This window comes from Lepisosteus oculatus, chromosome 21 (genome assembly GCF_040954835.1).
Source record: "Lepisosteus oculatus isolate fLepOcu1 chromosome 21, fLepOcu1.hap2, whole genome shotgun sequence".
NCBI classification, from domain to species: domain Eukaryota; kingdom Metazoa; phylum Chordata; class Actinopteri; order Semionotiformes; family Lepisosteidae; genus Lepisosteus; species Lepisosteus oculatus.
The window spans coordinates 3711268-3727905 of record NC_090716.1 but is presented as its reverse complement, the minus strand read 5'-3'; the positions used below and the strand labels follow the sequence as shown (position 1 = coordinate 3727905).

General features: G+C 51.8%; 1 protein-coding gene across 38 annotated transcripts in view; it reads right to left on the bottom strand.

Annotated features, from left to right (window-relative positions):
* madd (MAP-kinase activating death domain) overlaps window positions 1-16619 on the bottom strand; it is an 84348-nt gene extending 67729 nt beyond the window's left edge. For 11 of the 38 annotated variants that reach the window (XM_069181660.1, XM_069181656.1, XM_069181665.1 and 8 more), the window contains exon 1: window positions 16071-16617. The gene's annotated coding sequence lies outside the window, so the exon portion shown is untranslated. Of the gene's footprint in view, window positions 1-14511; window positions 14737-15138; window positions 15605-15642; window positions 16009-16070 lie in introns of those variants that run through there. The other 27 variants (XM_069181670.1, XM_069181666.1, XM_069181673.1 and 24 more) reach the window with 7 other exon arrangements.
* Between the last annotated feature and the right edge of the window lie 19 nt (window positions 16620-16638).

Genomic DNA, 16638 nt, shown 5'->3' with positions numbered 1-16638 from the left:
CCGAGTGTTTTTGGCGTTGCTCTGGAATGCTGGGAAGTTTGCCGTCATCTATCGATGGGACAAACTAAAAATCTCCGAGCTCTTAAACTGAACCGAGTGCGACCTGCCTGCTCTGGAGGGGGCTGCTCCAGACCCACAGCCGTGAGTCCGTAAGCGATTCCAATTCTTTTAGAGCCTGAATGCACCCCGCTTTAAGGTTTGGACTGACTGTTGTGATAGTGCCTGCTTCCAAGAACTGGGCGATTACAAACAAGGAATGCAAACATCTGCCAGACGCACACATACGGGGAGTTCAGTTAGTGTGTGTGCAAATGAGATAAAAAGAAGTGCTGTTTCATGACCTCCCGTAACATGGACCAAGTGTACGTTAGACCAGACGGCTCGAAAACTCATTCGTGCGCAGACAGAAAAGGTTTATTCGTCAACTTCGTTTGAGACTTGGGCTGCAGGACAGTTGGGGGTCCAAAAGCTGAAATTTGACCCCTCGAAAACGGTGTATTCCGAAAGAGCGACAGGGCTTGTGTGCGTTATATCCGAACAGGCTTTTGGGACACTGAGTCCTGCCCTGTGGGAATGGAAGGGAACTGCTTTCTCTGTCTGCATCACATGATACCCCCCCAAGGTAATCTGATTCAGTCGTATCTCCATAGCAACCCAATCTGCTTCCTTCAGACACCAGGCACTCACAGCTATTTTTATCACAACACCAAGCCGCCAACCAAAGCACAGCATGAAATGCACAACCCCCCAAACTCTTGTAGTCTGGACAGACGGCCCTCCCTAAGAAACCCAGGACCCATCAGAGGCAGCCTAAACAAAATAATAATGGTATATTTTGCGCCACTTTTCATTTCTAAACATCCCCTAGAACATCACAGATGTATAAGGGGATCCACTCCAAGCATCTGTGAATTTCCCATTCTGTGCCAGCTGCCCCACTACGCAGTACGTGAGGCGGAGAAGTGATAAATTGCGTCAGCAGCTGAATTAGGAGGGGACTTTCGGGAAGCCTTAACGGCCGTGCAGTCAGAGCCGCGATGCGAGGTCTCAACCTAAAGACGGCACCTCCTGCAGCACAGTGTCCACACTTGGTCACCGGCTGGGAAGTTCCGATCCATAAGAAGAGACCTGTTTTTTCCCCACAGAGGTCTGACAGGTACAGACCAGGTCCAGCCCTGCTTCTCCTCTGAGGTCCAGGTAGACGACAGTGCCACTGAGTTTACTGGGACTGTTTGCAAAGTGATATTTTATTCCCCACCAAAGACTAACTCCCTAAGCCCGTCAGAAAACGACTGTCAGAAGCAGGTCTTGGTGGGGTAAACAGGAGTCTTGCTATCCTTTAGCTATCGATGTCTGTAAACATGCCACCAAGCAACTCATCATGAACCAGATAAGGGACGCAGAAACAACAAAGAACAATCTTGTTTATTCTACCGTTGTGCGTTAAAAAGGGATTATGCTGCTGAAAAATATAACAGATTGTACTAATAATAGTACTGCACTACAGCTGAAAAGGCCACCCGTCCAGAGTGCAGCGTTTGTCTCTCGAACTGGGGTGCTCTTTACAGCACCCTACTGACAATGCGCCCTTCCTGACGGTTTCTCCAGAGCGTAGGAGGGAAGGACTATAGAAATAACCACAACCATTCTAAAAAAAGGCCTCCTTCCTTTGTCTGAGCCTTTCTTCAGCCATTTACTTCTTTGTGACTTGCAACCACAAAAACGCTGAACTGCAATTCCTCACGCTGTTTATCTTAGGAGTCACTACTAGCCGGGCTGATGTACTCCACCTTTGTAAAACACTCTCTCTCTCTCCAAACCCCCGTGCTTCAGTATATCACAGTGAGAGGCTCCACCCAGCTCTGCTGTGCCCTGGACAGCCTGCAGGCTGCTGCAACACCAAACACCAACTCCTGAGAACTGTGCCGCAGTTAATCGATTATATTCCGTCCCGAATTCAACAGAGCCCTGAAACTCATTCAGCATCCTGATTCAGGAGATGCTGTCCTGACTCCTTTTGCTGGGGATGTTTGTTTTATCACTATGTTGGACTCTCGAGTCAGGTCTTTTTTTAATTGTTTCCAGAACTAAAAATTAAGGAGGATTTTATTCATCCATCTACGTTCTAATTCCTTCCTCCAGTTCATGGCCAGAGCGCGAGGTGACTGAGCCTATCACGGAAAGCTGGAGAATTGTATTCCACATATAGAAATGGATAAGTGACTTGAAGGCTTCATCTTCTTAGACTGGGATGAGGAAGTCCATTGATTGGAATATCAGGGCAATGGAGGAACTGGCAGCCCAGCTGGACTGAAACCAGCCGCCACTGTCAAACCAAGGCCGGCAAGACTGGAGCTTGTCTTTGGACACTGAAGGGATTTAATCTCCTTTTCTCAGGACATGTCTTACCCAGCTCTTTCAAAAGGACGTGCTGATGTTACTGCAAGAGGACTGCAAGTACTCCACCCCTTTAAAAAAGATTTTATCCACCCCTGTTTGAACTTTTTTTGCAGGATTTTTCCTCGAATCTTCCATCAATCCATTCATCCATTACTTAACCACTGTCACCAATTCAGGGTCGCAGGGAAGCTGGAGCCTATCCCAGCAGGCAACAGGCCAGTCTGTCTCAGGGGCATTCACATACTCACGTCAGGGCCAGTTTTCCCAGAAGCCATTTCACCAACAGTGGGTCTTTGGACTGTGGGAGGAAACTGGAGCATCTGGAAGAGACCCATCCAAACCCAGGGAGAACATTCGAACTCCATACACACAGCACCCCAGGAAGGGGTCCGTTTCCAAGCCTTTTCAGTTCTAAAGCAGGAAGACACGGTGCACCTTGGCCTTTCGCTGGGTCGACAGGTAACTAATTTATTTTATTAGCGCACAAGCTTCACGGAGACAGCTTTGTAGAAGCCGAGCCACCCTATAACCGAGCTGCAATCTGCACGATTAATTCCGCCAAGAAAGACCACAGGAAATCGCCGGGGGCCGGGCGAAAATCAAACTAAGAAGCCAGAGTGGCCATTGTTTGTGTTTAATGCGTTTACCTTCGGCATGGGGATTGATGGCCGGTTTCAAAGAGTTCCACCTGAAGAGAGAAATGCATCACTGGAAGTGGCTGTTATTCAAAGCCTCCGCTGGTGAACTAATCCACTTAACACTGGGGATGACCACAGCAGCTCACTAACTGGAGGCCCGGCCATGACGTAACTGGACATCATGACTGTCGACTGAGAAACACACGCCTGCTCGCCCGCCCTCTGTGGTTGGCATTGTGATCTGGCCAAACGCGGAAAACCAAATGACTTGCATCCGATGAGAAACAGCTTACGAGAAGCGAACCCGGGTCCATATTACTCTAGTCATTCAAGGGATGCTGACCTGACTGACTGCCACGTACACAAATGTCCAATGAGCTGTACAGCTAAGCCAAGTATTTTGAGAACGGTCAATTCTCCCAATATCACTTACTCAAGTGTTTTTTTTTTCCCCCCAGTTTTGTTTCTATAAAGAAGTGGTCTCTTGAAATCTCCTTGGCATACTTTTTAAAGCCTGGTGTCATTAAAACAAAACAATAAGGCCAGCAGATATCTCACCGAGTTGCTGGACGTCTAGAAAAAGGAGCTTTCTTCTACAATGCATTTGTAAGTTAAACCTTCCCGATTTTCATCAAGACCCCGCGCTGTCTCCCTTGAGCAGGGGGTGTGACTGGGGACCCCTCAGGCACGCTTTTGGTGTTCCCCATGAGCTCGTAACGAAATCACTGAGCCCCTAAGAGACCTACAGTAATAACAGGGTTCAGTTGAGCCCTTTAACAAGCCTGTTTTAACTTATGATCTCCACCATCCGAGCAGAAGAAGGTCCTGCAGAGGTCGTAACCTGCTGGTTTAATTCGGCATTCATTTCCGCGTCGGGCTCGGATGCAACGCAAACCAGCAGGCGTTTCCATGGCACTGGGAACCCCTGCCCTGGGGAAAAGTTTTTGGGAGTAAATGTAGGGCTGCAAAAAAAAAAAAGAAATAAAATAAAAGCCTTTTCTGCTCCAGGGTGTAGGGGCGACGCCCTCTGCGTCCACCACCTGCGCCTCCCTTCTGAATCCGGGTCCCTCCGGCGCCGAACCCGCCTGCAACCTGCCTCCCACCCAGCTTGCTCCCACATCAACTATTTAAATCGCATCAAAAATTGATGGCGACACCGCAGAACCTGATCAAATATTAATTGCCCCCCCCATGCGTGAACAGACAAGCAGGGGTGGCCTCCCCCCACCCGATTCACGCCGCCCAGATGAGAACAGCGAGATCTGCGCGAAACCACACGCCAGGTGACGTCCGTTCAGGCAGCGGGGGGGTCTTGTTAAAATCCCAGCTTGTGCAAACCCTGGCTTTCTCACGGCCACGCTGTGTTCCATTAACGCCTTCCCGAAGGGCACACTCACAATCATGCCGACATCAAAGGAGGGGCACGGACCTTTATTGGCCTGCCTCGAACAGGGCCCCCATCTCGCCAGACTCTGATCTGTGCGGAAAATCCTAAACCGAGCTGCTCTGAGGAGCAACACAGCAGACAGCTCTTTCCTAACCTGCAGCATACTGGCTGACCGGCATGGGAACACAAGGGGCCCAGTGAAACAGCCCTTTCCAAAGGGCTCACCCCCTGCCATCAGTCACGCGGCGCGGACACGAAGGTGCCGGCTTGCAACCACTCCGTGCGAACGTTTCCCGCTGGCCGCCGAGGAAATATAAAGACAAAACGGAGCCTGTCAGCTGGGGAGGCAGTTCGGCTCATCCCTGCCAGCTCTCCGAAGGAAGAGACGCCGGAGCACAGGTGGGACAGCTAACGACCGCGGGGAATTAAAAAGAGAGATGAGCATGGAGCAGGTCTTTTAAAAGGCAAAGCACGCCTGGCCAATTCCTGGATTTCGGCAAGCCACATGGATCTCTCGTCCTGAACCGCAATGGCATGGAACGTGGGAACACAAAACTAAAACCGTAACAAATACTGGGATCACGAGCAAGACAAATAACGGGCCTTCTAAAGCCCAATCAGGAATAACTATTCATCCAGTGGCATCTTACGCTGCTGGGGTGTATCAAAGGCTCACAGTGGGGAATAAAAGATGGACCCCTCGGGCTCTCGACTACACCTGCTGCGATACAGACTGTGCAAGACAGTTTCTGGAGAGGCTCTGGGCTGCAGCTTTGGTCCGGTGTCGAGCCGTTGGAGGCGGGGGGGCAGGAGAGAGCACCTGGAAACCCCCCTGAACAGCCCGCGCTCTTCCCCGCTGGGCAAAGGACAGGACGGCCTGGCTTGAAAAGAAGAGAGGGGAAAACAATCCCGATGGACACAGCCGCAGGGAAATTCCAGCTGGAGCCGTAATTGAGATCGCGGAGTTAATGATTAAAATCGCACAGCTTGATATCGAGTGACTTAAAGGCCCCCGAAATGTCAACAGTTGTTGAAAGGTACTGTCGGGCCCCAGAGCACAGACACCCTGACGTGACCGGGGGATAAACGCTGAGTCAGAGCTGTGGACGCACGCAGTCCGACTCTGCTCCCGACACACGGAGCAGAGAAAAGCACTGCTTCGCCAAGCCACTGAGCGGGGCACGAATCACAGAGGCAGGCAGGCTGGCATCAGAGCGAGCAGCAAAGCCAGATGAAAGACAAACGACTCGACAAAAATCAGCCCGTCTCCAAGGCCAACCTCATGTTCAGGTCAAACGCAGCCTCCTTCCAGGTTGTGTGATCCTGGGCTCTGCGACGAGGAGGGAGAGTGATCCCCATGGATCTGTGCAGAACCAGCCGGGGTCCAGCTCCCTAGGCCTGGCCAGATGAGCTGCGGACCAGAATCCTGGTCCGAGAGAAGGAATTATGCTCATCGGGCACCCAGAGAGAGTACTGGGCCCAGTACTGGACGAACGGAGGGCAAACCCCGTTTTTCGAGTTTTCGAATTGTGGTGGCCCACCTTTTCAAAACAAAGGCGCCCCCCCCCGCCTTAAATTCCAGCATAGACACGATTCCCCTTAGAAAGAAGAAAAGTGATGGTTACCTCCATCACCACAGTCCCAGCAGCCTTCCTGCTGGATTTTGTCCAGCTAGAGTATCAACTCACTGTGTTTCAGCTGAAGAGCACTCTTCCCGTGCAATGCCCGAATTTGCAATGGTACAGACCAGACTCACTGCGTCTCTTCACGCAATACCAGGCATAACCAAGCTGTCTTCGGCTTAAAACACTTTAGTTTTACACAACCTGAAAGAAGACAATCAGATGCCCAGGCTCCTGCGCTGTGCTCACTTGAGAGGGTGATCCCATTTGATTAAACACGATCAATAAAAACATTAAATTAGTCCTAATGCTGGGTAATGCCGGGCAATTTCTGGGCTATAATTTGAAACCATGGCTGACGTGTCCTTCAAGCAGCGGAGTGCTGCTGATCACGTGCTGATGGACTTGGGAAGTGCTGAGCCAGCCCGGAGAACAGCATCTAGCATCAGGCAGGAGCCTGGGTAGGGCTGCCGTCAAAGCTAGCAGGCCAGTAAAGCAAGCCAAGGGAAAGACGGAGGTCCATTTCCGACCGCGTGTATTTCAGAGAATTTGTGGTGTGTAGTACGCAAATATATCATTTTTACATGACCGTTCAGAAAACTCAAACATCGATATCTTGTACCTCAAAGCCGTTCAGTTCACGCCTTCTCTGCCTGCTGCAGTGAGGCCAATCGATGGGAAAAAAATCCTAAAAAGGGCCATTTGATTCTCAGGTTGGTTGCACTGGTAGTGTCACTGCAGGACTGATGGACCTGCGTTTCCAGGCAGCACTAAATTGCGCAGAAAAGGTCAAATATATCAGTATCCGTAAATGCTCAATGAGAAACACTGGAGTAAATAGGTTATATAAGGGTTTCAGAGGGTCAGCTGTGCAGTCCTGACGACACCATCTCCAACTCTCCTTCTCAGATTCTTATTTGACTCGCTTTCGCAAGGAAACTCGAATGACCTGGTATCACCCTGCTGGCTTTCTGTCCTCAAGACAGACTACAGGGAACATGGGGTCAGGGGTACTCCCCTTATCTACTGCGGTGCCTAGTTTCTAGTGCCAGACCATAAAATCTCCATTACCAGCGAATCCAAAAATAAACATCACAGGGAAGTGAATGTTTATGAAGAAAGCCTTTCAAAGACAGAAGGGCAGCTTGCCTGCCTCTTTTCCGGGAGGGTTTTCCTCCTTTTCCCTGACTTTGTAGATCCGCCCTGCTTGGACTGAAAGGCGCCCCAACAGTGCAGCTGCAGTAAGGTTCTCCAGTCACGGATGAGGCGATACAGACAGGGTAAGAACTTTAAAGCCCCTCCAAGTGCCCCCTGGGGGTCCTGCTCTTCTGATCCCCCGTGGAAACGATGGTGGGGGGGCGCAGTGTTGACAAAGAGGTGTCCCCCAGCGCCACGGCCCCCTGCCCACCTCCCTCTTCCGGTTCAAAATTCCCCGTAACGGAATCAACGCTGCCATTCCGGCCACACGCGGCCGGATCCGGACAGGAAAGGAGAAACGAGCAGCGCCACGGAAAAGCAATCCCAGCACGAGAGTAGGAATCCCGCGCGCTGTGCCCCCGAGCCCGGTGCGGCTCTGGAAAAGCACAGCCTGGGAAGACCGCCAGGATAAGAAGGGACAAACTGGGGGGGATCAGAGGATCCAGTTTTTATAAAGGCTTCCCACATCTGGGAGAACTCGTGACCGCAAACTGCTCCCGAGTCATAAGCAGACCGCCTCTTCGGATCTTCCCGGGACGACGTTCACGCCAGCCTCTCTGACGGTCTCCTGCAGCAATCCGCAGGAGTCTCAATCAATAGAGATGCCCTGCCTTCCCAGATGGGAAGAAATATTGCGTTCCGCTACTCCCACCGGTCATTTATCACCGAGGCACAAGACAGCTGACTGAGCCAAAGGTGAAGAGTTAAAGGCATAGGGAATGTGGTGATGATGGGGAGAGCAGTGTCTCACACACACACAGCTCGCTCTGACAGGGCCCCAGCTGTCCCAGGCACGCTAGGCATCCAAGATCTCTTCACTGTGCCTTTCCTGTGTGTACCGCAGAGCAACACGGCCAGGGAATCAGAAAGGCCACAGACGAGACCTCTCGAGCTCATCTCGGTCCATCATCATCATAATACCTGTAGAGCAGGAACTGGCAGGTCTAAGAAAAACGCACCCCCTCCAACACACACACACACGTCTGAAATTGACTTGGACCCTCACATTTTAAAAATGGGGAAATTCTAAGCAGCCAATGGAAGGACAGGCTTTGGGAGTTTGGAGGAAACCAGACAAAAACCCCCTCAAACTGGGCAGAATCGAACCCGAACCAGGACCTGAGAGCTGTGTAGACAGTAACGCTAACCGCTTCACGGCGGAGCCTACCCAGAGGAACCGGGGGCAAAACAAAGAGATAATCAGAATTGCAGTCATGTCAGGCCAAGGCAAATCAACTGCCCTTATCTCACTTCCAGCTCGCTTCATTTCCTCCCGACTGCTGATAGAACCAGTTTGACGCACGGCCCCTCTCAAAACGCAAGACAATTAGGAGCAAACCTGCAGTTTCCGGCTGAGTTTTCTGACAATTTTACAGCACAAGACTGAAACCAGACAAAAGGTGATTTCACATCGACTCACTGAAGTTCACCTCCTCAGGTGCCGGTCCTCATTGCTCTAGACTGGGAACTCCTGAGGTAAGTCGTTTTCTTTTACGAGCTGCAGATCTGTGGTCCAGGAGCTGCCTACTGCAAGAGTTCTACTCCATTCCCAGAACATGAGAAAACAATTTTAAATGTTGTTTACCTGCTGCTTCAGTATAAGCTGTGAAAGGCAAGAGCCTGAAGCTTAAAAAGCTGAAAGAGACCTCATTGCAATGCACCTGAAATCTTACTGGATTGAGCCTTAATGCAAACACAGTCATACAAAGCTTCTCCAATGCTGTCACTTCACAAACTTCATGCCTCCCACACACACACAAACAAAAACAAAACTCACCATCGTCAATATCCGATGCCATGTGGCGAGATGACATCAAAGCAAGATAGCATCAACGCAATACTGCATACATCGAGATTTGCATTGCAAACACTTGATTGAGTGTGCTGGAAAAGAAGTGCTCATCTTAAATTCATTCAGTGTGGCTTTCCTGGGCCTGATACCACAGCTTGCAGGTCTCCAGAAATGATAATGCCCTGTCAGTAGATTCGCTGTTGCTTGAATTCTTAGGTTAGAGCAACACGTCAGTTCTGCAGCTCACAGTAACTGGCTTGCATTTGAATACTGAAAGCCTTTCCAGTGGTTTATATAGCACTTTTGCAAATGTGGGTGCTGTACAGCAGCCAAACAAACGTATAACTAAAACAAGGGAGGACCAGCGGACAAAGAACGTGTTTTGGCGCACAGAGATGTCAGCTTTGCAGGAAACAGGGTGCGTTTTCAACTTGGCGGGGCAGAGCACGGTGCGTGCACGACACAGGACCCAGAAAACCACACGAGCACGCCACAAAGCCCAAGTCTTGATGTCAGCAGTCCCAACCTGCTGCTCTCAGTGCCAGCAGTGGCAGTAACTGGAGGGCATGACGCCTTCAAGCTGTGTGACAGTTCTGGTGTGGAACCGGCAGAGAAGGACGCATCAGCTATACCACTGCATGTGCAGAGGCAGGTCCCTTCGCACTCCACACCTCCGAACCAAAGAACACTGAAAGAAGTTGGGGGTTTTGGCTTAAGCAACAGGGCTGGTCGGCTTGTTCCATACTCCCACCACCCTCTGTGTAATGACGCGACACCCGTTTTAGGATTTAAGCGCGCCTGCATGGAGTGGCCACTCGTGACCTCTGTTAAAAGACACTTTTGCCGAGCCTGTTTATATCCCAATCGCTCGATTAAAAATGCAACACCTTCTCTGCGTGTCCTCAGTGGTTTGGGGGCACAAGCTGCCCCGTGCTTACATGACAAGGCGTTGTGCTCCAGGGTGGAACTGGACAACTGGAGGCATAAAAGAGACAGGACAGCGAGACCGCATCGGAGCCAAAGTCCCTTTTCAAAATATTCCCACTCCTGATCAACCATCACCATGCCGATTATCGGTGTGGGGGAGAGGGGAGTTGGGGGCTGAGGAAAAGATGAAAACGCACAGGCAGGCTCCAAGCTGAACAGCCAGGAGCCACAAGCCAGCTGTTTATCAGAAACGCCAGGCAAACAGGAGGAGGAGGAGGAGGGGAGGAGAGCGCTGAAGGGCACCTTGAGCGCGGAGGAGAGGGAGGCCGTCCCCAGCAGCAGGGAGAGGACCGATCTGAAAAGACCCCAGCTGGCCGGCCCGCTCCCAGTCACCGCCGCCCCCCACGGCCTCGTCGCGGACTGGAGCAGCTGAGGCAGCCGGTTCTGCGCAGCACGTCGCTAACTCGTGGGCTGATCCGGTCAGGTCTCAGGAGGTCAGCTGGGCCGGGCCGGGCCTGGTCAGTACTGGGATGGGAGATCCCCCCCCAAAGGAAACCCAGGATGCTGCTATAAGTGGCGAAAGTGGACCAGTAACACGTGCTCTTCCCTTTGGGAGCAGGATTTCCAAACCAGGGCCCCTGGACTGGACTGCACTGACTACTGATCCCAGGGCACTGCGTTCAAGATCTCCGCTTTGGGCTCAAATCTCCACCTTTCCAGTTTTTGGGTTGGACCCCTACTCCAGTAGCCCCCTTCCACTGATGGATAAAGTGGGTCCCCTCCCAGACGAAGCTGAAGAGCTTCGAGAGCCCTTCAGATGAAAGGCCACCACTCACACGCAAGCCTTTACTTGTATGTGGGCCCAAAACAAATATCTCATTTTAACCCATGACAAAACAACATCTGTCAGTCTTTTTCCCCACTTCTGTATTCAGCATTTGAAACTCACTGCAAAACAAAGCTCTTAAGAGCCTTAGCCGGCTGGAATGGCAGGATTTAGATAAACTCTGTCCAGGGTTTAATCTGACAGAGCCAGCGTCTCGATTGACAGCAAAGCCTTCCATTCCGAACCCAAATGTTAACCAATCCCACGAGCCGCGCGCTCTCTCTCCCACCTGGACGGTCTCTGGTGTCAACGGCAAACGACCGGCCGAGGGACCGGCTGAAGACAACGGTAACTGAAACACGACCGCATCAAGAGTCTCGCCCTCTGCAGAGGGCGCCAACAAGACAGAAGGCGCTATCCTCGGGGTGGTTGGTTCAGTGCTAAACTCCCGCCTGAACAAAGTAAGGACCTTCCTCAGCATGCGGCTGTCATAAACCATGCATATCCAGAGCAACTGACATGCAGAAATAGTTCTGGCCCTGAGAGTGACAATCGCCATTTCTGCACTGGCTTATTAATTCAGTTGGCAGGCTCTTATCTGAAAACACGACCATTTGTACACGTTTACACAACAGGGCATTTCGCACGAGCAGTCTGTGCGAAGGGCCTTGCTCAAGGCTGTGACAGCGACACCGCTCCCGGGATTTGAACCCGCAACCTTCCAGTTATAATCATTCCTTACACTAATAATTAGAATTATTATACACTAATATAATAATTCTAAAAGGCTGAACAAGCTCATCAGGAGAGCAAGCTCGGTCATTGGGTCTGACCCGGACCCCCTGGAGGTAGAGGCTGAGAGGAGAGTGGTGTCCAAACTAGAGGCCATCGTGGACAACATCTCCCATCCCCTCTATGACAGGCTTGTGAGAATGAAGAGCACGTTCAGCAATAGGCTGATCCACCCGCGGTGCGACAGGGAGTGCCACAGGAGGTCATTCTTGCCTTCTGCCATCAGACTTTACAACACATCCACCTTGCGTCTGGACAGAGGCCACACTGACAGGGACCTGTTTCTGGACTGAAGGCATCTACACATCTACTGCCACATCTGTTCTCTTTCTTTTCCCGTTTACAACCGTTTTTTGTGCAATATATGCCAGGGACCTGTGCAATACATTTATATCTATATTTACATCTATATTTATATTCATATGTGTGATACGATTTTTCTGTGTACTGTTCTGTTCTAGTTTGTTCTTTGTGTGTCCGGACTGTGAGTAACTCTTTTAGTGCACCCCTCACTGTACTGATTGTATTGTATGTATTGTACTATTATTATTATTGTATCATTCGTTACACTGTGGCTGTGTTGTCTGTGTTAAGCTGCTGTTGCACTGCAGTTTCCCTCACAGGATCAATAAAGTATCTATCTATCTAATAGAGAGCGCTTTTCTGGACCCTCCACTCAAAGCTCTTTACAGGTCATGGGGATCCCCTTCACCCCCACCAGTGTGCAGCCCCCCCTGGATGAAGCTCCAGTCCTCTCACACACACCAGCTCTCAGTGGGGAGGAGAGCAGAGTGATGAAGCCAGTTCAGAGAGGGGGGTTATTAGGAGGCCATGAGTGGTAAAGGCCAGGGGGGAAATTTGGCCAGGACGCCAGGGTTACACCCCTACTCTTTTCGAGAAGCGCCCTGGGATTTTTAATGACCACAGATAGTCAGGACCTCGGTTTTACGTCTCATCCGAAGGACAGCGCCTGTTTACAGTATAGTGTCCCCGTCACTATACTGGGGCATTAGGACACACAGACCACAGGGTGAGCGTTGAGTCCAGCACCCTGACTAAGGACAGACCACGAACGCAAGCGAAGCAAAACAGCAATTCCAGTTCTTCCATTTGTCGTCCCCCCCCCCCCCCATTCTCACAAGCTTGTACCGAAACCTCTTTGCGACAGCCCCTCTCAGAGCACGAGATTACAGAGACAAACGGGAAACCGAGGTGAGAAGGCGAAAGCGGCGCCGTTTTTCCAGGCAGGCGGTCAGCAGGCGGACCAAGGGAGAGATTTTTCATTCAGCCTTCATACAATGGGAATTGTTGAGCTTCAATCGCGGAGGCCCAGAGCCAAGCGTTGGAGATCCAGGGAGAATACAAAAAAAAACAAACACAGAGTGCGACAAACAAGCCTGCAGCAATCTATAGTCGACAGGAGCCATCTTAACGGGCAGCTGCGACCCTGCTAAGCCGCACAGAACAGGTAACATGGGGATAAGTATGAAAACAGGAACAGGCTGAAAAGGACAACCTAGGTAACTTCCTGACCCAGCCGAGAGAGAACTAGTGTATATTCTACTTACGCCACAGAAACCCCAAAGCGCATAATCGTTTTGGAGTACTAACACTCCGAAAGAGGCAGCCCAGATCTTAAGGGCGTCTACCCAAACCAAAACGTCCTCCTTGATCTTCCGAGTGTTTCGAATTCACCACAAACCCGATTTCTACACAGAACAGCCAACCAAACCCTTCCCTTGCCTCCTGCTCGACGGACTGAGCCGTCTCCTCCTCTCTCCTGCCCACGGGACAACTGCGGTCACTCTGTGTGACCCAACGCCACGCTGCAAAACCCTGCAGGCCTCCGAAAGGCAGAGGAATGAGCTAACACCTCACCCCTGTACCATCCCCCCGTTTCCTAAACCTCTTTATCCAATTCAGGATCGCGGGGGGGGGGGGGGGGGTATGCCAGAGACTATCCCAGAAAGCAACGGGCGCAAGGCTGGGTACACCTGCAGGGACATGCAAACTCCACACAGACGGCACCCCAGGAATTGAACCCAGGGCCCCAGCACTGCGAGGCAGTAAAGCTGACCCCTGCACCCCTGCACTGCTGGGACGCCCAGCTCTTGAGTTTAATATTTTAGTTCCCCACAATAATACTAATAATCTTCTGACAGTATGGGCAGTGTGACAGCTTTCGAGTTAGAAGTATCCCTCTTGATCCCTCATTTTTTAAGAAAGGTTTTTTTCCTTTTTGACTGCAGCTCGGAAGTTGGGTGGGGGTCGACACAGCGTCTGCACAAGCTTGGCAGAAGAGCTACACGCTGAGCAAGAACTGCAGTCCAGTAACCCCCCGTCTCCACAATAAGCAATACCAGGGCCACAGACTGTCCACTGCACCACACAGCTCTTAAACACTCGCCGGACTGTTATCAGGAAGCTGCTTCCTGCTGGTAAGGGTCACGATAAACGAGCACCATCCAGAAACACAGGACAAGGTGTGAGCCAGTCTATCGCAGGGCACGCACACGCGCACACACACACACACACACACACGGATGTGTGGAAAACATGCAGACTCCACACAGAAGGTCCAGCAGCTTGGCGCCATCCTCAGGGCCCAAACGGCTCAGCAAACTGGTAGGTTTCCGAGATACGCATACATCTACAGGAACACCCCGGGAAATGCCTTTTAAGTGTGTTAAAAGAGTTTTATGCGTGATTACAATAAGAACCCCGCGCGTCAGCGACAACGGCACTTCTCACTCCTATTTTCTGTATCGAGGCTCCAGGCTAAATTCGCCTTTCCTTGCACGTTCGCAAATGATCGGTTTGTCCACAACACCCTACAACTCTACCCCCCCCGAACACAGGGCTTCACCTCCGCTGCAACGTCTCCCCACGGAGAGCCTTTGAGAATCGGCGCTGGACTGCGGGTAGCTCACCTGTGCTGAAACACCCGAGGTCCCAGCCGACTCGAAGGCGTTTAAACACTTCACAGCCTGTCCGGACTAGTCCGTCAGCTCCGGATCTGCGTGTCTGCACGTCAAATTCGGTTGCACAGCAATCAAAGCACGATTGTCTCTCGCCCGCCCCCGGTCACTTCTGCATGACGTTTTGTTCCAGGGGGCGTCGAGAAATTGCGTGTTACCTGTCCCAATGCAGAACAAGCGACAGAGGCTAACAAGCATCCCAGTTCGTGAGTCACGTTACACACACTAGCGTCCCGTAACACCACCGTCGGCATCCAAAAGACAATAGGCAAATCTGACAACCAGACTCACACCGCACAGAACAGCCCTGCTCAGCTTCCTGAAAAACACGGCCGCTGGTGCACGACGCCAAACCACACCGACTTTTACAATACGATAGTAATAACATGAGTTACACATGTTACATGCCAATAGACCAGACATGACAATGGCATGCTAGAACTCAAAGCGAGGTCTGATTCCAATTCGAAGTTAAGGATTCCAAGCCTCGATTTTCACACACGCACAATTCCGTGGGATACAGTCCACAGGGGAACCTACTCCAAGGAGAATGCCGCGGGTGTGAAGGCGTAAACTTACTCGGACCTCAATTTCTGGCGTCGCCCGACCGTTCGGTTTGTAGCGCACAGCCAGCCACCCCCCTCTCGCTGTCAGATGCTCAAAAGAATTTGCGTGTCATTGCCGAGACCACAAGACCAAAAAAAAAAAGAGCAACGTCACTTTGCTCTACAATGCCGCCGCCACCACGACAACCACCTTAAGACAACCACCTCGCGAAAACCGTTTCCTAAAAGCAGCCTTTTTCTGTCCGCTTCCCGGAGAAGCGAACCGACCGCACAGCCGCGGGGGCTGTGAACGAGGAAGGTCACAGGGAGAGGCAATGAAGACTCCCCTCCGGAGCGGCTCCGCTCGTTATTCAAGTAACTGGGGGCACGACGTCGAAGTCGGGAGCTGAGCAGACAGTCCGCGGGGCTCCTGCCTCGTCCGTCAGCGGTCGCTCCGGGTGGGACGACCCGCGCCCCCGGCTGGTGATGGCTACCCGTGTGTTTCACCTGCGTGCAGGCCGGACGGCTCACCGCGTACCTGCCCCCCTCACGGAAGACAGCGGGCGCGGCGTCAGGAGCCGAGTCCGACCGCTCCGGCGCAGCAAGTCGGTGAGCGGACGCCATACCCTGCGCCCGCAGGCGCGAAAGCCATCTGAATAATGCGCACGCAGAGCCGAGGTCAATTAACAGAGCCCAATTCATCACGTCTGGTCCGGTCGGGTACGAGCTGTCCCGCTATCCCTGTCCAGCCGTGATCCTGCGCTTTCTGAATAAGCAGCGAGGGTAAATGGGCTGATATATCCTCCACAACGTCACTGATGGTCGTGTCTCTATCACGGCGACCCTAACGTCCCTTATAAAATGTTGTGTCTCGCCGCACCGGGCGTCCCAGTTCATAATTCTGGTAGAACCACTACCAGCCCTTCAAGATCTCGCACGCCTCATGATAAACACGGATCGCCTTACCCGGTAATGCGCGGATTATCTGCAAACGCTGTCGGCGTCTCGGCAGAACGAGGGCTCCGTCTCGGGGAGGTGAGTTCTGGAAAAGAGTATTCCGGATGCATGGGCAGCCTGCAGGTCTTCACTCAAACCGTTGCCGTCGCTTTCGCGCACGTCGTTTTACCTCCGACAGCGCTGCATCACCTACACAACCTTCCTCCTGCTCGGAGCAGCATCTGCAGGGAGTTCCGCATTACTTCCACAGGGTGGGGGGAGACTATACCACCTTCTCCACAGGGGGGGGACGCCTGAAGGACTTATGGTAGAGCGCCGGCCCTAAATAAACTTCATTTTTGAAAACGTACATTTTTAGTCCTACAAAGGTCTATATTTTACTCTTTTGGACGCCACCTTCAATCTCTGTGAGCAAAAATACGAATTCAACGATTAAAACTATTTGCTGCTACCCCCGCAGACCTGAGCGTACTGTGGTTGCTTCCGAACGAAGAACATGCTGGAAGGAACCATCAATGACGGGAAGATGGAGGCGAGAGAATCCATGTCACGCGATAATAGCGAATCATCTCGTTTT